This window comes from Myotis brandtii, unplaced genomic scaffold (assembly GCF_000412655.1).
Source record: "Myotis brandtii unplaced genomic scaffold, ASM41265v1 scaffold216, whole genome shotgun sequence".
NCBI classification, from domain to species: domain Eukaryota; kingdom Metazoa; phylum Chordata; class Mammalia; order Chiroptera; family Vespertilionidae; genus Myotis; species Myotis brandtii.
Genome location: NW_005358092.1, coordinates 637,940 through 664,872, shown reverse-complemented (window position 1 = coordinate 664,872; position 26,933 = coordinate 637,940). Strand labels below are relative to the sequence as shown.

General features: G+C 40.2%; 1 protein-coding gene and 1 pseudogene across 4 annotated transcripts in view; one reads left to right on the top strand and one right to left on the bottom strand.

Moving 5' to 3' along the window:
- Window positions 1-26,933, top strand: part of ATP8A2 (ATPase, aminophospholipid transporter, class I, type 8A, member 2) — a 651,371-nt gene that overhangs the window by 532,273 nt on the left and 92,165 nt on the right. The window lies entirely within an intron of this gene.
- LOC106726039 lies at window positions 14,701-15,037 on the bottom strand (annotated as a pseudogene).

Here is a 26,933-nt window from a genome sequence, read left to right as displayed (position 1 = left end):
GGTAGGCCTGTAGTGCTATGAACTTCTCTCTCATGACTGCTTTTGCTGTGTCCTACAGATTTTGGGTTGTTTTGTTTTCATTTGCATTTGTTTCCAGGAAGTTTTTATTTCTTTCTTAATCTCATTGGTAGCCCATTCATTGTTTAATAACACGCTATTTAGCCTCCATGTTTTTTAATGTGTTTGAGTGATTTTACTGTAGTTTATTTCTAATTTCATTCCATTGTGATCTGAGAAGATGCTTGATATTATTTCAGTCTTCATTAACTTGTAGAGACTTGTTTTGTGTCCTAACATGTAGTCTGTCTTTGAGTATGACCCATGTGCACTTAAAAGGAATGTATATTCTGCAGCTCTGCGGGGGAATGTTCTATAAATGTCTATTAAATTCATCTGATCCAATGTGTCCTTTAGAGTCTCTGTTTCCTTGTTGATTTTTTGTCTAGAATATCTATCCAATGATGTCAGTGGGATTTTCAAGTCCCCTACTATGACTGTATTGCTGCTCATCTCTCTAGAAGTTTTTTTAATATATTTAGGTGCCCCTATATTGGGTGCATATATGTTTACCAGGGTTATATCATCTTGTTGGATCAATCCCTTTAGTATTAAATAGTGATCTTTATTGTCTTTTGTGATGGCCTTCATTTTGAAGTTTATTTTGTCATATGAGTATTGCTACCCCAGCTTTTCTTTAATTTCCATTTGCATGGAAAATTTTTTCCATCCTTCACTCTCATCCTATGTGAGTCTTTTGTTCTGAGATGGGTGTCTTGTAAACAGCAAAATTGGGTCATTTTTTTTTATCCATTCAGCTACCCTATATCTTTCATTGGAGCATTTAGTCCATTTACATTTAAGATTATTATTGATAGGTACTTATTTATTGCCATTTTAATTTCTTATTCCTATGTTTCTCTCTGTATATATTTATATATTTCTTCTCATTACAAAAGTCCCTTTAGCATTTCTTGCAGTGATGGTTTGGTGGTGATTAACTCATTTAGTCTTTTTTTTTTTTTTTTTTTTTTTTTTTTTTTTTGTCTGGGAAGCTCTTTATTCCACCATCTGTTTTTGAATGATAGCTTTGCTGGATATAGAAATCTTGGTTTCAGATCCTTGCTTTTCTTTACCTTGAATACTTCATGCCATTCCTATCTGGCCTATAGAGTTATTGATAAAAAAAAAACCAGCTGACAGCCTTATGGGAGCTCCTTTGTACGTAACAAAATGCTTTACTCTTGCTGTCTTTAAGCTTCTCTCTTTGTCTTTAATTTTTGTCATTTTAATTATGATGTGTCTGGTTGTGGTTCTGTTTGGGTTCTTCTTGCTTGGGACTCTCTGTGCCTTTTGAACTTGTGTGACTTTTTCCTTCACCCAGTTAGGGAAGTTTTCTGCCATTATTTCCTCAAACAAGTTCTCGATCACTTGTTCACTTTCTTCCCCTTCTGGTATTCCTATAATGTGAATATTATTACATTTCATGTAATCCCACTGCTCCCTTAAACTGTCCTCCTGTTTTCTAATTGTTTCTTTTTTGATTACCTGATTAATTTTTTTCTACCCTGTTTTCTAATTCACTAATCTAATCCTTGGCCTCCCCTAATCTACTATGTATTCCTTCTACTATGTTCTTTCTTAGTGCTATGTCATTCTTCATAGTTATTGTACTTTTTCTCATGCTGTTGAGCACCTTTGCTGTTATTATTCTGAACTCTGTATCTGATAAATTTCTTATCTCCATTTCATTTATCTATTTTGGAGAATTCTCTTGTTCTTTCATTTGGGGCTTCTTTTTTTTTGTCTCCCCATTTGGCTGCCTGTTGGGGTTGGTGTCTGTGTACTAGGTAGATCTGCTACGACTCCCAGTCTCTTCTGCTGGGCAATGTCAGATACTGTTTGTGGCTGGCCCTGAGTACCTTGCTTGGAGCTATCAGCAATCCACAGCTGTGGCTCCCTCTGCTTGGGCTGGGTGCCTTTGGAAAAGACCAAGATGTGCACCGGTGTCTGCTCTTCCTAGTCCGGGGCCCATAAGTAGATCAGGCATAGACTCTAAGCCTCCAGAGATCCTTCTCTGTCTTCACTCACATTGACACTCAGTCTTGATTAGCCTCAGGCTATCAACCACAGGGTGGGTTGTGGGGTCTTCCAGCATGGTGGACAACTGCCTTTCCCCCAGACAAAAACCACCTGGATAACAAAGTTCCACCCGAGTAAGATTTCCTCTAGCATGATGGAATGACTTAGCACTGGAAACTGTGGTGGCTGCTCACCAAGCTCCAACCCCAGAGCCCCCAACCCAGACTGTCCTCGCACAGCTCCAGTCCACTCTGCCTTCTCTCTTTCAGAGCCCCAGGTGAGTGGATACACACCAAATTTGGTACATTGGCCCTTTAAGAGGGTGCCTGCATTTCCAGCTGTCTCTAGCTAGCAGACAGCAACCCTGCTGCTTTTCACAGCCAGATGTTACATAGGCACCTTTCTTGGTTCTGGTGCTCTAGGCTGGGGAACCCAGTTTGGAGTTTAGACCCCACAATTCTTGGTGGGGAACCACCACAGCTGCGATATCCCTCCAGAACTTCAGCTGCTGTCTGTAGGAGCCAGACCAGCCCTTTCAAGCCTCCGTACTTCCTACCAGTCTCTATGAGGTCTCCACTTTCCATCTTTATCAGGGTTCTCTCTAGCTAGTCTTCAGTTGATTTCTGTTATTTAGTTGTAATTCCAGTTTGGTCCTGGGAGAGAGTCAGTGTGACTTCCACCTACTCTCTGTATATACTTTTTAAGTATATAGTTTGGTCACTGTTGTTATAATAAACTTTATAGTCATTCCCCTTTCCATTGAGTCACTCCTCTCTTCTCTTTTACTAGCTTCATAGTCTCATATTTTCCTTAAAATATGGATTCTCACCAAAATCTGTATATCAGTCTTCTTGCTGTCTTCTGCTTCTGGATTTTCTTGAGTATTCAGTAGAGCAGCTCGATTCCTGCACATACAGAGATAGATACACACATACATGTAAGAAGTGTGTGTTTTCTGTCCTAGTCCTAAAAAGAGAGCACAAATCACCCATTTTTCTCTTACTGTCAATGGCCCACCATCTTCTCTTCCCCTAAATTTAACCTCTGCTACTCTCTTTCAGTACATTATCTCCTAGGCACATTATTTTAAAAAAAAAATTAAAGGGAGACTTTCTAAGTGACATCTCCAATGTACTCATTTCTAAACAAATAAGATTTTCTCTTTCTTTTTCTCCTAATCCTAACCTTCTCCAGATTTAACCTCTTCCTGTTCTCTGATCCTGTCTTCTATTTCTTCTTAATGGACCTTGATTCTGTTTTCGCCCCTATTTTCTCTCTCTCTCTCTCTCTCTCTCTCTCTCTCTCTCCACACACCTTCTCTCTCTTAATGTTCTAGTCTTTCTTAATTATTTAAAAATAAGAACTGTGAAAAACACCTGCCTGATCCCCTGTGCTGAGCTCTCTTTGCTGTCTTCTCTCCACTACTTCACTGTCTGCAGTTGGTGAGTAATGAGTTTTTGCTTGCTGCCTGAGTCCTCACTATTCTTAATGCAGAGATCACGGATTGCCAGCTAAACTCCAGGCTTGGTGCCCATCACCATCATGGTTCTCCTCTGCCTGCTGACATGCAGCATCAACCTCTTGCTGTCTACCTCCCTGAAGGACACAGTATAGGTTCCTGTGAGGCTTTGCTCCCTTGGGTCCCTTTCCTGCTTCTGTGATGATCTTTTCTCTTCCTACCCTTCTTCACCTTGCCAGACCATTGAGAGCTTTGAGAAAGCCTATGGCCATGTAAGTGTTCAACACACTCTGTGTCCCTTTCTCAAGTCTTGGTAATCTCTCCTTTTTTCTTTGTTGATACTCCTCAAGAAAAACTCTCAGAAGGTGACAGTTATCCCAGATCTCCCTGCAATCTTTATGCTAGCACCATCTGTACTTTCTGTGTGCTAATGTCTTCTGTCCTTACCTCAAACTTTACATGTCTAAAACTTACCTTTTCTCTTCCTCACCCCCTTTAAAATAGATCTGTCCTAATTTCTGTTTGTCATTCATCTTTTGACTTAAGTCCCAAGCCTCTGATCATCTCACTGTTCCTCCCCTTTATTTGCCCTTCACAGCCAATCAGACTTTGCATCCTGTTGACTTTTTCTTCCCTGTCCTAGTGTAAACCTTCTTATCTTATCCTTTATTGCTTCCTGTCTTCCTGCCTTCAGTCTCTCCTTTTCAATACACACAACACAACCTTGACTTTTCTCAAAGCCCATTTTCATTATGTCACTCTGCTCAGAATCTGCAGTGATTCTGCATATAATTCTACCTAGTTTTCCAGGCTTCCCTCACCCACCTTACAGATTCCCTGGACAGTGGTCCCTCCCCCTCTCTTCTTTTCTGCCTGTTAATGAATGCTTTTTTTCTTCCTATATGAAATGTTTCCCCTCCTTCTCTTCACCTAGCCACATCTGCCCATTCTTGCTTTCCTCATTCATTTATGAGTACATCTTACACAGGTATGCTTTTTCATTGCTTATTCTACTTAATTATCAAGATGACAAAATGAGAGCCTGAAGATAGCAAATCCCAGTTTCTGTGACATGTTGTCCTATGCTCTTTCCTGGCCAGGCGTTGGATCTTCATCTGTTTCTCTCTGGTGATTATAACAGTACTTGGAGCAGATGTCCTTAATAAATACATCTTGTTGATGAGCAGTCAAAACAGGGAGGGTACATTCACCCTAACCGGTTTGGCTCAGTGGATAGAGCGTCGGCCTGCGGACTGAAGGGTCCCAGGTTCAATTTCGATCAAGGGCATGTACCTTGGCTGCGGGCACATCCCCAGTAGAGGGTGTGCAGGAGACAGCTCATCGATGTTTCTAACTCTCTATCCCTCTCCCTTCCTCTCTGTAAAAAATCAATAAAATATATAAAACAAACAACAACAACAAAAAACAGGGTACATTCAAGGAACTGGTATATGTTGCATTACAACAAATGATAACGTTGAAAAGGAGCTAAATTAAAATCAAACGTCAATTTTGATAATCATTATACTAGCAACCATTTGGAATCTTGCCCTTCTTAGTGGGTTTCTCCATGACAGAGGCCTTAGATTCCTTTACTGGTATATCTCTTGCTTTTCTCATTTACAAAGTAAAAGGGTTTATTGATTCAGCCATTCAACAATCATTTTATGACTACTTACGATGGGAACCTGTTAATTTCTAAGGCCCCCTTCAATTGTATAATAGCAATAACATTTTCTAAAGACAAAAACATTATTTGATCATCAGGCCACACAGAGTTTTTGTTTGTTTTTTGTTTTGTGTGGTTTTTTTTAATTTTCTTTTTGCCATTACAGGCTTTTTTCATACCCCTTGTTTTTTGTGTGTCCTAACTTCATTTCTAATCCAAGGTTAGGCACCTATGCTTTGGGCTCACTATACTTTTAAAATCAGCCCAGTGGAATATAGAATAAAAAGATTCTGTCTGCATTCTATGATAGACCAAATCATGAAATGATAGAAAGGCAGGATCTTACAAATTCTTTTCAGGAGTTAAAATGTCCTATTGCATTGCTTTTCTGTTATAAGATATTGACTTATTTCAATATCCTTGACAGATTTTTTTCAGATAAAGGTTCTATGATAATAAATCAACTTCTACGAGACTATCCTTCCTACCAGACTATCAAAATTGGGATAATTTATATAAATACCAGAATTTGAGATAAACTTTCAAAATAAGTTTCATGGTCCTTATGAAACCTTAATGCCTGATGGTTTCCTATTGAGACAGACTTTCTTTGCAGATCTTTTAATGCAGCAGTTTCAGTAATTTCTGCCGGTCACAATCATTGTGTGCTCACAGCATGTGTGACTCTATTTTAAGCCCTTGGGGTTTGTGGTAATAGTCACTTAGGTGTGTTGGACATAGTTTTACCCATAAGTTGTCTTGTCCAGGTGGGATTACAAAGGAACTGAGAATTTTCCTATTGGTCCTTACATTGCTCTTGGACTTACATCTTTGCAAATTCTTATCTTGTAAGAAAGTATGAGGCAGTGATTGGCCTCCCTATTCAGAATAGACAAGGGTGTCTGTGAGGCCTCCAGTCCCTCAGAGGTGTCTTGTAACAGCATTCTACAACAGCTGTTCTGTTTTAAGACTCAGTGCTCTCAACAAATTCCAGACGCCCCTTGGCTGCAGTAGTTGCTAAATGGTGACTTCAGGCTTCACTTGGTTCAGGCCTCAAGGGGGCTGAGCCAAACCTGACATGACTTACTGTTCAGGCAACAAGTTCCGAAGAGAAAGAAAACATTTCAAATACCAACTACTGCTGCTTTATTCTGAAGAAACTGACTTTAGAGGAGCAACTCTTCCAGGCAGTCTTGATTCCGGCTTCATTTATTTCGACAGCATTCTAGTTTTCTGGCCTTTTTTGTTGTGGGGAGACAGCTGACTCAATGATTTTGAATAATTTTGGTGTGTGATACTTAACTTTTAAGTAGAAAATATTATCAGATGATAAGAGGAGAAAACAATATTAAGGAGTATTTTAAAACTATATATTTTATATGTGGCTTTAAATTAAAATTTATTTAAACATAATATATTTTAACTGAATATGAGACTCGCAAGTATATATTGGAGTTGTTGATTTACTTATTTATAATAATTTGTTTACTTTCTTAAAAAGGAAATCCTGAGTACATATTTACCTATTTAAATATTAGTAATAATTAAACTATCCTAAGGTAAGTTTCACAAGCTTAATGATATGAGTTCCCAGAATAATGTAACTGGTAACAAATATAACTACAACTGACTATGCCATATTTTATTTTATAATTATTTTAATTATTTTAACCATTTTAAGTGTACAATTCAGTGACATTAAATATATTTATGTTGTACAAACATTGCCACTATCCATTTTCAGAACTTTTCATCATCCCAAACAGAAGATCTGTACCCATTAGATAATTCCTCATTCCCACCCCCTATTATACTTCCTGTAATCTAGGTACCTCATATAAGTGGAATTATACAATATCCGTCCTTCGTGTCTATCTTATTTCACGTAGCATAATGTTTTCAAGTCTGTTCCATATTGTAGCATATGTCAGAATTTCATTTCTTCTTAAGGTTGAATAACATTATTCCATTGAATATTTTGTAGAGGAGGGATAAAGTTCTCTTTGATCTCTTAGGGTCTCTGGGTGGGTCTAAAACTTAAACTGACAAATTAGTAGGAGAAGCATACAAATTTATTTGTATATATTGTATATGGTAGGAATCTTCATAAGAAAATAAAGGCCCAAAGAAATGGTTAGTGGTTAACCTGAAAGGTGTTTTTGTGTGTGTGTTTTCTTTTTGGTTAATCTTCACCTGAGAATATTTCTTCCATTGATTTTTTTGAGATAGTGGGAGGGACGGGAGGAGAGAAGGAGGGAGGGAGAGAGAGAATAAGAGAGAGAGAAAGAGAGAGAAATAGATGTTAGAGAGACACGTCAATTGATTGCCTCCCTCATGTGCCCTGACCAAGGTTGGGGATCGAACCTGCAATACAGGTACAGTCCCTTGACTGGGAATCAAACCTGAGACCCTTTGGTGCGTGGACCCATATTCTAACCACTGAGAAACACTGACCAGGGAACCTGAAAGGTTTTATGCGAGTTTGGTGAAGAGTAAAAAGTCATGGAAAGATGTGATAGGGCAAAGAGTAGGAGCTGAGTGTAGTAACCTGGGGAAATTTGGCAAGGCATGTTTGTTAGGATTCTTCTCGGCATTCATGCTGTTTCACTCTGGGTATAGGTGAGAAGGGCTGGAGAAGGTGGGAGAGAACACCTCTTCTGCCACTTACTCCAAACTGCTTTAGCTTAAAATATTGGGGTAGTGTGTCCTGAACCCCACATTTTGTGATCCATTCATCTGCTGATGGACACTTGTGCTGTTTCACCTTTGGCTGCTGTGAGCAGTGCTGCAGTGAACATTGGCGCACATGTTTCTGTTTCAGTGTTGTTCTGTTTAGAATCGTGCCTCACTCTCTTTTTTTACAATAGGAAATATTAAGTATTTCTCTCCAGCGTGGTCCAGGATTGGCTCTTTTACTCTTTTCAGATGAAATAATACTTTAATGGGTATAAGCTTCTTATTTGAAGGTTTAGGTTGACAAGATGGAGAGTTGTGTAAGTCTTCATGCCTCATTGCAAACACCATCTTAACAGGCCCATTCGCAGCACCTAAAAATGATGAAGTAAATATGAAGAGAGAGCTCATTATCCCTCCTTTAGAAAAGGCTGAGAGACTGCGAGAGAAGTATTTGTGTCACTGTGATGTTTTGCTTGTGAACAAAAGATTTCACTATTTTCCAGGAAGTTTGCCTCCCAGACGCTGTCAGTCATGAATCTTCCTGGGGCCTCAGCCACTTGAACCTTTGTGTCCAGGCTGTGGCACTCCAGACCAAATGGCCTGGGGGAGTACGTGCAGGGGTTTCTGAAGTTCCCTGAAGAACTGCAATCCTGTGGGAGCTTGGCTGTCAGGCTACTAGGCCCCATGTGTGAGCCTGGCAGGTATCAGGTGGAAGGCAGTAGAGGGAGTCAACAGATTTGGGTTTTTTTTTCTCTTAATTTCTATGTTTGAAAAACATGAAACTATATTTGGTTTGTGCTTAGATCTGTTGGACCTGGTGAATGTGTTTTTGTTGTTCCTGGTTTCCAGTTAGGAAAATATACTATTTTGCTCCCAACGTTGAATGAAGGTGGTGGTCTTGGCTCCATATCATCAAATATTAATACATTAACAATAACTGAGTCTATAATAAGGAACTGTGACCTTTCAAATGATCTGAACTGTCTCCTGTATGTCACATTTTACTTTTTTAGAGAAGTGCTAATTCACGTTAAGTCCGCCTGAGAGATTTGTTTAATGAGCAGATTTAACGGATGATTATCCTTCTCAATTTTTTTTAAAGGAAGGGCTTCTTGTGATGTCCCTCTGCTATTTGGCACAGGAACACAGAGGGGTCTTTTAAAAATTACCCCTGCAGGGTCACTGGGACCCAAGCTGTTTGCTTCATTAAACCCTGGTGGCTTCTTTAGAGCCAGCCCCTTCCAAAAGCCCTGACACAATTGTATCTAAATTAGCATCTGACTGACCCCCTTTCTCTCCTTTTTTCAAGCCCCAGCTGACAGGGATTGGCAAAAGATGCTAATTGGTTGGGCCTGGCTCAGAACAATAGACTTGCCAAGTTGACAAAAGGACTGATGTTTCTTTCAATATGCACCCAGATTCACATAAGTACCTCTTTTAATTACCAGGAATTATTGTAATGCCTGGTCAATGGAATAATTGACCCTAGTCAGCTAGTGCTTACTCTGTAATAAATAATGGCCCAGGCCTGTCAGAGTAGCAGGTACTAGGATGATTTGTGGGACTAGAAAGAGGTCTTCTCAGCCAGCCTTCTGTGATGTACTGAGGAGCCCAGTGGGAGTCCAGGAGAGGGGACTAATTTGAGCTTCACCGTAAGGGAATGTGCTGAGAGCCCTTAGAATTTATCCTCAGAATCATAAAGAAACGAGTTAGTAGTTTAAAGAAGTAAATTGGCAGCTTGGCAGCTTAGGACTCCTGGTCAGTGACAGGTCAGCCAGCTCCAGCACAGGGAGAACTTCTGTTCCAAAGCATTTGCTTCCACACTTAATAACACAAGTCCATGTCCAGCCTATATACTTCAGTTCCCCCCTTTAAAAAAGAACATTTTTATTTCAAATGTTAAGGTAAATGAGCTCAAAACCTAATGTTACCTCACTCTTTATTATCACAAATCTTAGATATCTTACAAATAATTTTGTACAGTATTAAGGTTCTTGGAGAATTAGTTTTAAAAATTTAAGTCAGGAAGGGATGGGAGGGGATGGGATTCACTACATAGCAAAAGTCTACTTTGCAGCTGACATTCTAATTCTAATCAATGTTAATATTGTAAACTAGCATTCCTCCTCTTCACCCCCATTATAATATAGAGTGGGCACTACGTTCTGCTTAGCATTTCACGTGGAGCCTTCCTTTATGATTGTACAACCCAATCTGAGTAGGATGTATTTGTGAAACCTCTGAACCACTGCACTGGGTAACCTTGTGGACTGAACTGGGTCCCCCTCCCAACTTAGCTGCATTCAACCTTTGGGACTCTAAGCAAATTGCTAAAATGCCTAAGCTTAAGTTTCTGCCCCTAAAAGGGGGCTTGGGGATAAAAATGCCTGCTTCATGAAGTAATTACAGAGATCAATTAAATGGGCTCATCTATTATTTTATTCAATACAGCACCAGGTAAATAGTAGCACTTGCTATGTTATTAGTTATTATCACCCCAAGATTGCATAGCCAGGAAATGGTAGGGATATAATGTGTACTGACTGCTGTCTCACCCTTTAAGCCTATGCTCTTCCAGGATGTCCCATTGTCAGGTCATCCCTAGAAGTTAAGAGAAAACATGAATACATTAAAAAATGGTAAAAAATAAAATAATACTTTCATCTTTTAAAACAACAGATGACAAAAAATGTCAGTTAGTATAACTGATTTGTAAATACCATTGTGATCTCCTTGATTAAGAAATTATCTTCCTTTTATAAAACTAGCATGTATTTCTTTCTGGCAAGTCTTTATTGGGAAAGGAGACATTTAAGGTTGTTAGTTCTCATGATAGTTTTTGTTTCCCACAAAGAAAAGATATAGTTTATAAACTAGATTGCCTGGGTGCATGCTAACACCTGAACTGTGGTGTAAAGGTCTTTTAGACTGAGAACATCTCAATCAGAAGTCTGTTTTGTGTTTGTTTATATTTTTGATCTGGTGAATAATTTCAGTGTTAAGAATTAAGTTTTAGGATGTGTGGATAAATATTTAAAAAATGACTGGCAACCCCCCTCTCTACATTTCTTGAAGTGACTTTAGTTAGGGAATTGATGTAAAATACCAAATCTTTCTGAGCTTCTCCCTGAGAAACCTTGGACTCATCATGGAGAGTGGGCTCTTTAGTAGGACACATTCTGGTTGACCATCAAAAAGCCAAAGAACTAGACCAGCTTTACTATTAAGCAGTTCTGAACCCTTGGGCAGATTAATCAATCGCCCCAGGATCTATTCCCTCAACTGTGAAATGAGGAAATGGAACCAGATGACCTCATATATCCTCAACAAGTTGACATATGAAATTAACCATCACAACACCAGAGCAAAAGACATTCCGGTCATCTCACTTGATGTTTGTCCTGTGATATATTCATGGCTACCTTCACTTCTTAAAACTCTTCTCTGTTGACATCTAAATTATTTATTTTGCCTAATTTCCTCCTGTCTCTTTCCATCTCATTTGCTGATTCTCCTTATCCTTTCTGGCCATTAAGTGTAGTGTTCCTTTATGGAGTTCAGTTCAGTCCTTTATGGATTTCTTATCTCTCCCTAGGATCATCCTTCCATTCCCATGCTTCAACCAAATATAAATATTTGCATTGCAAATATAAATCTCTAGCTCTTACCTCTTTCACGAGCACCAGACTGGCATTTCTCAGAACCTGTCACACTTTCCAGCTGTGTTTGCATGGTTACTTAAGATTCAACATACTCAAAAATAAGCTCATTGCGTACAACCTATGTGCGTATGAGCATTATTATACATCTTTCTGTTCAAACATGAAACAGAGAATTTTTCTTATATTCTTACCACTCCCTGACCTACATATCCATCTTTTTTCAATCCTATCCTTTCCTTCATCAGTATATTTTGCAAATCTACTCCTCTCCACATTCCCACTGCTACCATGCTGATTGTGACCATCATTACCTTTTGCTCAACTGTAGCAGTTACTCTGGATGATCTCCATGTCATAACCTCCTTCACTCCTATAATATAACCCTTTCACTGCTTAGAAACTTGGTAAGGGTCACAACTACCTGAAAAGCAAATCCCAGACTCCTTGGAAGGGCTTCCAAGAGCCCCACAATGGATCCTTTCCCTACCCTCTAACCACCTCTTTCACTGCTGCCTGTGCTAGAGACATGCTGTACATTTTCAAGTTTTGGTTATGCTATTCTCCTTATGGAAGGCCTTTCTTCATCCTTCCTCACCTGTTAAGATTTGGCTCACTTTTCAAAGACCAAACCCTCATCTTTTGTCAAGGTGTCACTATAACAGGTGCTACTATCTCTGTGGGGTCTTCCAGACTTCCCAGCAAAATTAATCTTTTTCTCTGTGCCCACCCATAGCTCTTGAGTGTTTTTGTTCAAACTGCTAGAAGAACAGTTCTTAAACTACATTATCATTAAAGGGTTGTGAATCAGTCAGGGTCAACCAGTAGTACAGAAGCCATGCTAATTATTTAAAACTAGAGGCCTGATGCACGAAATTCATGCAAGAGTAGGCCTTCCTTCCCCCCGGCTGCCGGCACCAGCTTCCCTCTGTCACCCAGGACCTGGGCTGGCTTCCCTCCGGCCCCGGCTTCATTTGGAAGGACATCGGAAGGACATCCAGTCTAATTAGCATATTATCCTTTTATTATTATAGATAGTGGATTTTAATTCAAAGAATAGGGTGCAGAGGTGATATAGGGGCTGAGAGAAAACCCAGAGGTGAACCACAACAAAAAGTTCCCACCCTCTTAGGTTGGAGGGCCAAAGGGAAGGGCAGTGGTATCCCAGTGCAGTGGCTGGGTCACTGCAGAGCATGGATCCTGGTGGGGCTGTCCAGCAGGATCTAGAGCTGGGGAAACATGGCCACTTCTGGAGACCTCCAGACAGAGCGGAGAAATCCTGGCTTCAATCTTCTTCCCACCCTCTAATCTCAGGCCAGAACCTCTCACTGGCAGAACCCAGCTGGAGCTACCAGAGCATGCAGGCTTCAGGGTCGGGCACTGTAACATGAACAGAGCAGGGGCTACTGAATAAATTTGGGTGCAGAAGAGACCAAGCCCAGGCACGGGTCATATCGGTCTCCCTAACATACTTAGAGCTGCTTAAAAACAGGAACTTCACCTCACTTATTTTGTAACTATAGTGACTAGCACCAAGAAAAATTTAATAAACATTTAGTAGATTGAAATGAACTTTAAAGTTTCCTTCCAAGTCTAAAATTATGCTTTCTCTACCAGTGCATTCCCTCCATTTATCATCATGTTAAAACAAAAACATAAAACATTTCTATGAAATTGTTCTTTATAAAATCATGGATTTTGTGTAATTATTTACTTAAACCCATGCTTTAGTTCAATCTCAACCCTGTTCCTTTATTAACATTTAGCCACTGCTATTTATCAGCTCTGGGTTGGTTCTGAAAACATTCTCCACCAACTGTGAGTCAGATTAAAATACAGGAAGGGAAATGGAGACATTGATTTAATAAATGCTAACAATGTGAGAGAAAAAGGAAAAAAGGATGTTGCGGGCAATTTTCACATAACTCACCTTGAATATGCCTTTGAACCGGCTCCTTCCCTGGTCTGTGGCCAGGCTCCCCTGGGCCACGCGGAACAGACCTTCAGGAGTGTCGCAGTGGCCATGGGCAGAGCACGGCAGGTCTGAGGCGGAGGGCTGGGCACCCGTCCCTGCCTGCCTCTTTCAGTGGTCTTGGTTTTTCTCAAAGAACACATTCCAAGGAAGAAAGACAGGCTGTCACCACAGCAGCACCCGTGGCCCGGCTTCAGCTGCGTGCACTTTCAGAGATCCAGCCCTTGCTATGAATCAACTTTCAGGCTTACTCTTCTGATGTGGCCCAGCTGCTGCAAAATCCTATAGATTGGATCGGTCGGACACAGGATTACAACTTAAAATGTGCCACACGATCTAATGTTTGAGACATGTGGCCGACTGAAGTGGAGGAAATCTCAGAGCACTTCCCACGCCCTTTGTTTTCTCATGAGGAAATTGAAGCCCAAAAACGGTTGCTCACTGCCTTGATGGCAACACACCTGGCGTGGAACCCAACTCATGTCATTCCTAGTCCATTGCTGTTTTTATTTTACTGCTCAAGTTCCAGAAGTTGTTTAAATCTTAACTTTGAACAGAGCATTACAGTGTTGTAATTGTCCCTATTAGTGAATTAATCTGCTTTTCTGTTTGCGTCCTCTTATTTCTAACTCATTTTATTTGTTCTTTCTGTATACCTCTTTTATTAGTTTATTTTGGGTTTGGTCACAGAGATCATCTATTGAGCCCTTGCTGAGTTCCAGACAGTGTCTGGGGTCCATGTTTCCTGTTCTTCTAGCACCTATGTTTTTCCCATCAGTCCAGTTGCTCTCACTCCTAAATCCTTAAACCTCACGCTCATTATGACTCCTAGGAGCATAAACAGATTGTACTCAACTCAAATGGATTAAATCACCTGGTAGCAACCTCCACATGTAGATAAAATTTTAGTGTCTTTGAGATCATCATCCAGCTTAGCTCCTGGCCAGAATAGTGGTCTCCTTTCCTCTGGACACTGATATGGATACAAGTCATCAAAGCTGACCCCAAATATTACGCATAATGACGTATTTTTTTCATTTTCTTCCTTCCATTTTTTTTTTAAAGTTTATAGTTTATTAATCCTCTCATGAAAAATCTGCACAACCATCACAGATAAAGTCACCGAAGAATCTTTGCTCCTTCTTTTGGCCAGCACCAACATTGGCCTTTGAAGTCCCCCTGACTGTCTTCATTCTGTTCTAGGGTTCCTTTCTCTGTTTTCTTGAGGTCTTCTTCTTCTCATATAGGCCATGTCTTGCAAGTCTGTGTTTGGGTTCATTTTTCTTTGCGTAATCCAAGGAATCATAAATCATGACAAAGCCAGTGGTCTTGCCACCACCAAAATGGGTTCTGAATCCAAACACAAAGATGACATCAGGTGTGGTCTTACACATTTTGGCTAGTTTTTCCTGAATTTCTGTCTTGGGTACTGTTGCCTTCCCAGGGTGAAGGACATCAATGACCATTTGCTTCCACTGAAGTAGTCTGGTGGTCATGAACTTTCTGGTCTGGATAGTTACCATGTCATTCACGATGAAGTTTGATCTTCAAGCAGCCAGGGAGGAAAAGAGCTTCTTTCTTCCATTTTCTTCCCTTCCTTCCTTTTTCCCCTATTTAAAGACTTTCTAAATTTGCAGGTTGGATTAGTAGGTGTCTAATTCAAGCCAAATACTATACTAGTTATTTTACATTGATTATATCTATTTCTCACAGTAACCCTTATTGTCCACACTTTTTGAATACATTGAGAAATGGAGAATGAGGAATGTACCCAGTGTAACAGAGCTATTAAGATACAAAGATGGGATTCAGTCCCAGGTCTGACTGCTTTCAGACCTGCTCTCTACACTGTGTTACTCACTATACCATGTTACGATATGTATAATCAACTGGTGACTGCCCTAATTACAATTCATATAAATAATTATAATTTCAGGAATAATTACCAGTTAATATTGACATAAATAATTTACTAGAAAACTCTGTGTTGGTGAAGTTTAAAAATAGCATCTTTCACTGTGCTGATAAATATTTAAGGAGAGATGCCTTTTTTCCTCCCAGCAAGTATAAAGCAAGTTTTTCATAATGGGATGTATCATTTTAAAATGTTAATTGATGTATAATAGCAATGGCCTGTAATAGAATAAGATACCTTATTTAATTCTAAAATTTCTTAACTATCAGAGAATACATTTTTATTCCTTGACTATTAAAAGCCCCAAAATTGTTGGCCATGAAAAAAAGAAGATGAGAGAAAATAAGACACGGCGGATGTTTAAAGAGACTAATTATCTGTAGCGGGACATATGTTTTTAGATTCAGTGAGTTCATCTTTATGAAGGGGAAATCCTGGCCAAACCACATGAATGTACTCGAACAGGCTGCCAGATAAGGAGCATTGGAGAAAGGAAAGGGCACCAGTGCAGCTTAAAGGATTGGCTTCCCCGAGAATTCCGATAAAAATAAAATACTTCAAGATGCTAGAGGTACATGAGACATAGATAGGAGGTTTTCTTGGGGAGAATACCAATTACTAAAATATGAGGGAGGGAAATTTGTTACAGGAAGTGAGGAAGTCAAAATGTTATACCGTATTTGCCGATTTGACTGTGATATTCCCATTACAAGGTTACTTTTTGCTGGTGATTACGTTGCAGCACAAAGAGCCAGATCCAGGATTAAAAACAAGAAAAAGGGCCCTGGCCGGTTTGCTCAGTGGTTAGAATGTCAGTCTGTGGACTGAAGGGTCGCAGGCTTGATCACTAGCCAGCGTCAGGGTGCTAGCATGAGGCAACCAATTGATGTGTCTCTCACGTCGATGTTTCTCTCTCTCTCTCTCTCCCTCCCCTTTCCTCTCCTCCCTCCCTTCCAGTCTCTCTAAAAAAACCAGTGGGAAAAATATCCCGGGGTAAGGATTTAAAAAACAAACAAGAAAAAGGCCCATGGCCCACACAGTGTGGAACATTCAACTGTGTAAAAACCATGTCTGTTACTCTCGCACCAAAGGGCAACCCAGAAAGAAGAGTCCACTCACGAAACAGAAGGGAATGAGAAGGCATTTAGATGCTAAATATTACAATGACTTATTTTAAAGAAGATTTGCACTAATTTGTGAACATTTTGTCCCCCCTAAAATTAATGCATCAGTACATGGAAGACTTGGAAGCAGTGAAACCCAAGGTGCCATTATCTTCACTATCACGGCTGGTGTTTGTTCCCCATCCATCCCAGCAGCGTATCTCTGGACATTTCATTTCATTTTGGATCCCACTTATAACATAATGTTAGGGGATTACATTTGTTACTGTGATTATTTTAAACTAGAGGCCCCATGCACAAAATTCGTGCAAGTGTAGGTCTTCCTTCCCACTGGCTTCCCTCTGGCACCCGGGACCCAGGCTTCCCTCTGGCCCTGGCTTCATCCGGAATGATGTCTGGAATGACATCAAAAATGATGTCCAATCTAATTAGCATATTACCCTTTTATTATTATAGATTAACTTCCCATTTATCCTTAATAAAAGACTTATTTAAGGAAGCAAGTTGCTACCTGGGGTTTGGTACTGAAATGGGAGTTAAGCAGTAGGAAAAGGGGTTTAAAATACTATTCCTTTTAAGCAAGGGTATTAAAATATGTGATTCCTAAAAGTCAGTACAAGCATCTGTGTTGCTTGAGACCTCATACAGGTAGATAATGAATTGGAGAACAGTGCCAGCCAAGGTCATAGATAATGAATTTGCTTCTCACCCTGAACTAACTACTGCCTAGAAAGTAAATGAAATTCACATGTAAAGGCATGTATGTTTCTAGAAATGAAGCCATGCACGTTTTAATATATTATCTTCCAAAATTATACATTGTTCTTCTTACTGGAAATGTTCAGGTGAGCTCATAGACAAGACTTAGGTGTAGGAAAAAAGCCCATGTTCACCTAGGGGGGGAAACACAAACGTGGTCTTGGCTGAGGCTTTCAGCATCATGGCAAATGACACCCTTCTCTGTTCATTGATTTCTTACATGTGGTCTTTGATCTAAGCGGGGGAAAGAGCTTGTGAATACCTTTCAAGAATAAACTGAGATTGGCTTCCTGTACCCCCAGGAAATCCACTCCCTGGCCTGCTGTTATGATTTTAGAAATAGCTCAAGGGCTCAGAGCTTTGGCCACAATTACAGAGATGTCCTAGAATGCACCCCAGCAAACATTTATTGTGTATTTGCTATTTGCAAGGCTCTGTGCTTGTGTGCTGATTATTTATACTTCTAGTTAATTGACCAGGGGATACTTTTTAAATACAGTGGGGCCTTGACTTACGAGTGTCCCCGACTAACGAGTTTTTTGAGATACCAGCTGTCTCTCCGCCGATTTTTTGCATTGAGTTGATAGAGTATTTTGAGTTAACGAGCTTCTTAACGAGCTCCTTAACGAGCTCGGTCTCAGAACGAATTAAACTCGTAAGTCAAGGCCCCACTGTATACAACTTTTGGGATTGTTATTATTATAACTACTAGTGGCCTGGTGCACAAATTTGTGCACCAGTGTGGTCTCTCGGCCTGGCCTGCAGGATTGGGCCGAAACCGGCTCTCTGACATCCCCCAAGGGGTCCCAGATTGCGAGAGGGTGCAGGCCAGGACGGGGGACCCCACCAGTGCGCGATCAGCACCAGGGAGGGACACGGGAGCTTGACCAGCTGGGGAGGGACTGCGGGAGGACTCCAGGGCATGTCCGGCCCATCTCGCTCAGTCCCGATCAGCCGGACCCTAGCATCAAGCTAACCTACCAGTTGGAGCATCTACCCCCTGGTGGTCAGTGCACGTCATAGCGACTGGTCGACTGGTCAATTGTCTGCTCCCTGGTGGTCAGTGCACTTCATAGCAAGCGGTTGAGCAGCCTTAGCATATCATTAGCATATTACACTTTGATTGGTTGAACGGCCGAGCAGTCGACCACACACTTAGCATATTAGGCTTTTATTATATAGGATTATCTTGATTGCAACCTTTTTACTGTAATTTTGAATTTTAGTTTTGAAATGTTTTTCTTTCAGACACTTAAGTATATTTGTTACAATATATGTATATCACATAGTGATTACATCTTGCAAAAATTACACTAAATCATTAGCCAGGGATAACAACTTTTAACATTTAGGATTGGTGTGATTTTAGGGTTGGTGTGAATCTTAACTCAGTGTACCACCACCTTTATAACTGTGTTCAGATCCCTATACCCAAGAGATTTGAGGTATTTGGGTTTAGATTTTGATTTTAGTATGTAAAAGAATGTAATGTATTTAAGTGTTGGAGAGAAGGTTCCGATAGAGAGGGTGAAGTCTATGCTCTAAGTTAGTAGAAGTGCTGTGAGCCCTCTGGATTCCCTACCAACCCTCACCCCCAGCTTCAGTCATAAGAGACTCTACAGTCACACTTACAAGGAAATCCCCTTCTCACTTCCAGTTCAGCCCTAAACCTGTCAGAGCTGACTGCTGCCCTCATCATTCCTCTGAAACTAGTCTCACCCAAGTCTGCAACCCAATTAACTCCAATTCCAAATATTTTCCATCTCCTTCTTACAGACCTTTCTGTAGGTGTTTTGTTTTGTTTTGTTTTAGCCACTCCTTCCTTTTCTTTAACCATCTTTTGTGATTCTTCTATATTCCAAACAGCCTTCTTCATTCCAGACTCTTTTCCCTTCTCCATAATATCCAGGCTGATGCTCCCCAAGGTTCTATCCTTAGCTTTTGTCTACTTTTCCAGCTTCCACTGTTACCTGTGTGCTTATGACTTCCAAGTCTAAATGCTTGAAAGGTTAGATCCTTCATCTAAGTGCCAGACTCAGTGACCTAATGCATTCCAGACTTTCCAGCTTGGAACACACATACACACATACACACACACACACACACACACACACACACACACACACACCATGTTCAGCAGGTGTGAGAGATGCAACCCTGCATCCCCCTAACCTGTCAGCATTTCTGTCTCCGAAAATGGCAAATGGCTTCACCATCTACCAGCTCACATAGCCAGGAGCTAGACTCCTCCCTCTCGCCAGTCTAATCAGTCACCAGCCTGGTAATTTTGCCTCTGAAATTTTGCCAAGTCTCCCAGCCTTCTACCCTGTGGCCTCATTAGAAGCACACCATTTCTGGCTGAAGTGGCCCCAGGAGTTCCGATACTACAGTTTTGCAGTTTGCCCCGGGGCTTTTGAGCTCCCACACCCTTCCTCTGCCTTTCCCTGAATATTCCCAACAGTTTCTTTCTTTCTTTTTCTTTTTAGAGAGAGAGAGAGAGAGAGAGAGAGAGAGAGAGAGTAGAAGGGAGGGGGAGAGACAGAGAGAGAAAAACATCAATGTGAGAGAGACACATTGATTGGTTGCCTCCTGTATGCACTCCGACCAGGGCCAGGGTTCAAGCCCGCAACCCAGGTATGTGCCCTTGACCAGAATCAAACCCGGGACCCTTCAGTCCATGGGCTAACGCTCTATCCACTTAGCCAAACTGGCTAGGGCCAGCATTTTCTTATTTTACTTTCACTTATTTGTGCTCTGAGAAAAACCAGGAGGAGGATCGAGAGGCAGAAACTCTGTTTCCTTCCTTGTATCCAAAGAAGCAAGGCTGCCCTTTTTTCCCCACTCCCACGTACACTGTAAAAGCAATGACTAATGAACACCATCTAACAAAATCAACAGCAAGCTAAAGACTTTGCCTACAACAGAATAAGCTAGTATAAGTGAATATCAAGGAGAAGTTGTTGTTGAATCATTTTCCCTTTTAAAACATGTCAAAAAATTATCAGATATTAGAAAAACTGAACTGAAAGTAAAGTCATATTTATGTGTCATGCTTAATTTATTTACCTATAAAATCTTGTGCTGGCATGAAAGACTTAGCCTAAAAGCCAAGATATGTTATTCTGATTAATTATGTGACATATTGTAGAATAGTACAATATTTATAGTTTGAAGTACAGTTCTTGGTGTTTATTTGATCAAATAGTATAAAAGTGAAATATATATAGTAAATATAGTTCTAAACCAGAAATAAGTTAAATAATTTATTTCAATAGTGAATATTTTTCCTTCTATGGTTTATTTCTTAGACGTTTTAAATGGGAAACCAATGATACCTTTATTTTGTGAATTTTGAAGACTCAGAATTAACTGCATTTAATTGTGACTGCAAGTATTGGCTGTCTTTTTTTAACAGAACAGGAGAATCCTGGCATGGTGATTGCCTATATTCTATATGTAATAAGGAATTGGAACTATCCCTCCTGATCACTAAGACTGTTTCAACTCTAAAATTCTACATGTGGGTCCATCATCCTAATCATTAACATGGAATTTTTTAAAAATCTCTGTGGTCAGTTCATTATGCTTATTAAGAGATTTTATTCCAAACACCCAGAATTGTATTCTAGTATTCAGAATTTGGATATCGGAGTGATCCTGATCAGGGCCCCATGCGAATCTGAAGGAGTTTAGAATAAAAGAATGACTTTGCAAGAATGACTGTTATTATTCTTATTATTGCAACAGTGTTTTGGGCATTAACAGCAATTGGTGACAGGATGATGAGCTCTTTAGATCCTGAAGTTTCAGTGAACCACAAATAGAAGGAAATAAGTTGACAACTATCACATTGTGGAATTGCAACTATTCCCAAAGATGACAGAAAGGAACATGTGTTTCCAGTCAGTGGGCAGGGCAATTGGTTTCCTGTAGGCAGTTGCCTGCTCCTTCCATGGAAGGCCACCAAGTGCTCAGAGGTTATAAATGAGCAATTATTGGAGCTCCTTCAGAGACCACTAAGCAGAAGGGTTAGCGACTCCTTGCATTCTTTTGTTGGCCTGCTATTAGAACTAGTATGGCACATCTAATATGCCTGCCTGTGTCCAAATATCCTGCACAGGGGTGTGGTTTCCCAAAAAGGGTTGGGCTGCTACACACATTTGTTGCTCATCTGTTCACATCTCAGTCAATTGCCTGCCTGCCAGCCGCACTTTCCGACTGTGACATGCACTAATTCTAATCCTTGTAGCCTCATTCCCATAATTGTACCCAGAATCTTGCCTGTGAGAGAGCCCAGAGAATGCCTTCTTTTATGGGGACTGAGTCTTAGATGCTATGCCTTGCTGGTCCAGGTCTGACGTGGAATCTCCCTTTTTTATTATCGACTTGAAGGGGAAAGGACAGGTGGGGTTAAGCAGATCCAGACTCAGCTACCCTATTTACTTTAGAAAGCAAAGACACGACCTCGAAACACATGTCTTGGTAGGAACACATAGTAAGAAACAGTGCCCCTCCCCACATCAGAAAAGGTTTGCAATTATCATATTTGGCCGAACAATGTAGTAAAGTTTTCCCATAACCAGATCCACCAGCAGAGCTCTGCCAAGAGCAGCAGTCTACTTGCCAGTTCACGAAGTCTTCTGAAACAGTATTTTATTAAAGTCTTTTATTTCACTTTCAGTGGACATTTATTGTTCGCCTGCTTCGAGCCAGCGCACCATGAGGCACAGCGACGCTTAGAGTAAGCCATAGTCTGCAGCCACAAGGGCTGGGCTAAGCTCTAAAGAGCATGGGATGCTCAATGAGTGAAATATTTTTCTGTGTTTTACTGTTACCTTTTCCAAGATAAGAAAAATTACTCTCTTAATATTTATGTCCATCCAGATAACATTTATTTTAGAAAAATGATCAAGACCGAAATCACAATGATCAAGTCCAGATTTCATCCTACCGTCTACTCACATTGTACCCTTGGGTTAACTCAACCTCTAGCCTTCATTTTTATTCTGTGCATTGATATGAGATTAAGTCCTCTTGTACCTAGAAGTTATCAAAATAACGGACAATGGTGGTCCTGGGCAGTATTCTCATTAAAGATGCTGCCCACATCCGGGAGGGGGTGTTTTATGATGGCTTTGGTCTTCCACTTTCTGTAGACAGAGGATCGAATAATTTAAGTCCTTTTGGCTTTCTTTTTCTAAGAGTATCATCTAGATAGGTTTATGTAATTCTAGCATTTTCTGTAATGTGTTCTCTGGCTGCATAAGATATTACAGAAAATGATAGTATAGTTAGTTACATGTCTGGCTTTTTACTTGATGGATTCGTATCATTATTAAAGGGTAATTCTTTTCCAAATAGCTTAAATTGGTAGGAGAAATAATACTAGCCAGTAAGCTGCCTTTCAACTTATTTTCCCTTGTCTTTGCAAGAGTTAAATGGGTTGATATTGTCCCACAGCGCACATCCTATAAAACAGCTCCCACTCCATCCCAGTGGTCTCCTATGCCTCTCCACTGAGTGGAGTAATGGAAAGCTTGGTAAGAGCAACTGAACAGTAGACCTCTTGTTAACATGTTTTCATTTCCTAGAGCTGCTATAAGAAAGTGCCATAAGCTGGGTGGCCTGAACAACAGAAATGATTATCTCACAGTTCTGGAGGCTACAAGTCTGAGATCAAGGTGTTGGCAGAGTTGGTTCTTTCTGAGGTCTGCGAGAGAGGATATATTCCAGGCCTCTCTTCTAGCTCCTGGTGGTTTGTTGGTGTTCTTGGCTTGTGGAAGCATCACCCCCAATCTCTGTCTTCATGTTCACATGGAGTCCTCCCTGTCTGAATGTCTGTGTCCAAATCTTCCATTTTGAAGGACACCAGTCATATTAGATTAAAGTTTTATCCTAATTACCTCATCTCAACTAATTACATCTGCAATGATCCTATTTCCAAACAAGGTCACAGTCTGAGGTACTGTTAGGACTTCAACATAAAAATTTAGAAGGGACATAATTCAACCTATAACACTATCTCAAATTGATTTTTCATTGAGGTTTTTTTGGTTCCTGTAATTCTCACTAAGAAAGAACCAGATAAAAGACAGGATTGTGTTTTGTTGCTGTTGTTTTACAAATGGTGTAGTACTTCTGTTTGGCAAAAGAGTTATTTCTCAGCTAGGTATGAAGAAGCAGAAGGAATTTCCAATGCTTGCTGTTTTTACTGAATTCAAGTAAAATAACTATTTAGTGGGTCTCCTTTCTGTCTGGTATTAAACTAGGTGCTTAGAATTGTGAAAATGTAATGCTTTGTCATTGCCCTTAAAGATTTAGTGAAGGAAATAAACATATGGTAAAATATATTTTGCGTAATGAATGAAGTCATGTACATGGAACAAATATCTCAAACTACAAAAGAACATGGTCAACTTTGGGGTGAGTTCAGGGAAACTGTGGGGACTTCTTGAGGATAATAGGGACTCCCCTCAGCAAGACCCTAATGGAAAATAGTGATTTTTCCCAGTATTTAAGGGTCAGGGTAGCATTACAATAGGAAAGAATATATTCTAGGACTAGAGAGAGAGAAGATAAGGCAGGGGAAGGAATGGCTCATGGCAAGAGTAAGGAATGGATGCAGAAGAGAGAGAAATGAAAGTGTTCAGGAAAAACAGATTACTTTGGACAAAAAAAATATCATCTGAGGTTGAAATGAAAATAATTAATATGGGTGTGATTAAAAAGTGGTTTAGAGTTGAAGATTTCAGGCTGAAGTTCTCCGTTGCTACAGAGAATTTTCATGGTTAAAACATCTTTCTTAAATGTAAATCTGTGTATCACTGTGCTACTTAAAACCCTGTAATAGCTTCAACTTGACATTTCCTTTAGTCCAGGATTCTTAACAAAATTCAAGGACCCTCTACACTCTAACTCCTCTTTGTGTTAGCTCTTCCTTGCTCTCTTTGCTCTGCCATATTACTTCCTAGAATATTCCAGGTTCTCCCCAGCATCTGGGGCATTGCCCATGCCTAGAACAGGGTCTTCTACTTCTTCCAATTGCATGCCTCCTCCCCTGTCACCTGATCAAGCTTATGGTGAAAAGTGGCTTATTCAGAAGGATCTCTCTTGATTGCTCCCAGTCCTGGCCCCAGCTGCCATCCGTTCCCAGAGCACCCTGTTGTCCACTTCATCACTTTCATGGCATTCACTTAGTATCTATTTTTCCCAATGGACAGAGGCTGTACAGGGTATGAATTGTGTCTCCCATATACTCCACTGTATATCCAGCATGTAATACTGTGTCTGGCATATAGTAGGTGTTCAGTGGATGTTGTGCTAAATGAATGAATGAGAATCACATCATTGATGGCTCATGTCTCAAAAAAATAAACTTAAAGTTTGAAAATAAAAATAAATGACTACCAGTCACAGGAAAGTCAAATTTTAAATTATTGCAGAACTAATATAGTTTGTGTTGTCAGAAATTTTGAAAGAATGAACTTGTGGGTGAAGAAAGACTTGGTAGTAATTTACCAGGGTGCCTAAAGCCACAGAGGACCACAGAAACAATAGACAAAGCAATTTTGCTAGATTCTCCTGGGCCTCCCTCTCTCTTTTGATTATTTTGTATTTCCTTTTCCTCCTGCCCACTTTCCATTCTTTCACCTTCTCCCCTTTCTGGTATCTCACATACTCAATTTGTTCTAATCCAGGTCTAAATGCTAATTCCATATTGTTTCCCCCACCCCCAGCAGGGCTGACCTTTGTGCTCAGGAACCCTACTGTCATCCTATTTACAACTCCTATACTACTCAACGGGAGGGGCGGGGGGGCGAGGGGGGGCGCGCATTTAATAAAAAGGTTAAGATTCTGTATTTTATCACTTAACTGAACAAAATTTAATGGCTTCTTCATTTCAGAAGTGACTTCAGTGTTTGGTTTTTCTCTTACAAAAATAAATCAGGTTTGATTTTTTGGTGAGCCCTGAATCATTCTCAATCCCAAAATAAGCCAGTAACTGTCAATGTTACTTTTCTGTCCTAATGCCAGTTAGTATTCCTGTAACGGTGTAGCTGGTCCTGGGCCAGCAGAGTAGGAGAAGGAGTAATATAATACGTGCTGCAGTGGATGAGTCCATGGCGAGAAATGTGTGTCTTGGCACTGGAAGATTTTAAAGGTTTGAATATTCATAAGGTCTTATCTAAGCAGCTCACTGGTTATTAGTTCTTCACATTAAGTTCAAGATATGTAAATCCTCAGAGGTTCATGGTATATCCAGGCTGAATAAATCTGAACCTTTAAAAAAGAATTGGCACGTTGAATTTTATGTAAATGTCTGTCCTTTCTTCTCTGTGGTCCACTCATCTAACAATGCTTTTCTTTCTCATACTGCCTTCCAACATAGAGCTTAGCAAAAGCCCAGATAAAATGGTGATCATTTCATCTCCAAAACTGCATTTGATCTAGTTTTATGTTTATACCATTTATCTTCTTTTGCTTCAAACACTTTGCGTTGATGAAGACGGCTTTGAACGTAGAACACCCACGTTTGGTGTCACTGCATTCATTTTTCTTATGTTTTGGCTTGAATTATAGTGCTTTTAATATTCATGAAGTTTGAAAAAATAAACATCCTAGACTATTTCCTCTGAGTGGAAATGTTATGGTTTCAGACCCCAGAGAAAACAATTGGTAAGTTCTGCAAGCTCCCATTTTCTCCCTGTCAGTTGGAAAGCAGCTAGGGCTTGGCAAAAGTCACGGCCTCCTGGACACTTGTGGGCTTCCCAGAGCAGACACTGGGGCCTGTTTTATAGAAGAGGCAAAAAATCAGCAGACATGCATATTTAAAGACTCCCTTTGGGAAAGTAGATACTAGTATCCTTTTAATCAATTCAAAAGTATATCATTTTTGTCATTGAAGAAGGTAGAAGAATTACTTGTTCAGTTCAGTTCTCTGTGTTCAAATGGAAATTGTCGACAATATTTCTCAGTCATCTGCTTACTCTACATTAGGCCTATATTGATATTTACCTCTCCAAAATGAGCTCAACCCATCCCTTAAATATTTTAAGAATATAGAGCAAGAACTTTCCACAAATTTGAAAGCCAGACTTTAAAGAAAAAATAAAATGATTATTCTAAGTAATTATAAGAAAACTGACCATTAAAAGTAGTGTTTCAGCCCTGACCGGTTTGGCTCAGTGGATAGAGCAAACTGAAGGGTCCCAGGTTCGATTCCAGTCAAGGGCATGTACCTTGGTTTCGGGCACATCCCCAGTGGGGAGTGTGCAGGAGGCAGCTGATCGATGTTTCTCTCTCATTGATGTTTCTAGCTCTCTGTCCTTCTCCCTTCCTCTCTGTAAAAAATCAATAAAATATTTTTTTAAAAAGTAGTGTTTCAATAATACAACATTGTTCTGAGTTTTATGCACATAAATCTATGGATTACCCATTTTGTTGACTCTATCTCATTGCCCTAGATGACCTTATCAAGTTCACCTATTCTCTCCTAATTATAGCCCCTCCCTCCCCCCCTCCTCCCCTCCCTCCTTGGATCATGCTTTATCAGAGGATTGTCCCATGTCCTACACTGATGATCAAGCTGTCTCATACACCTTTTGCTTCATGTTTCTCTGT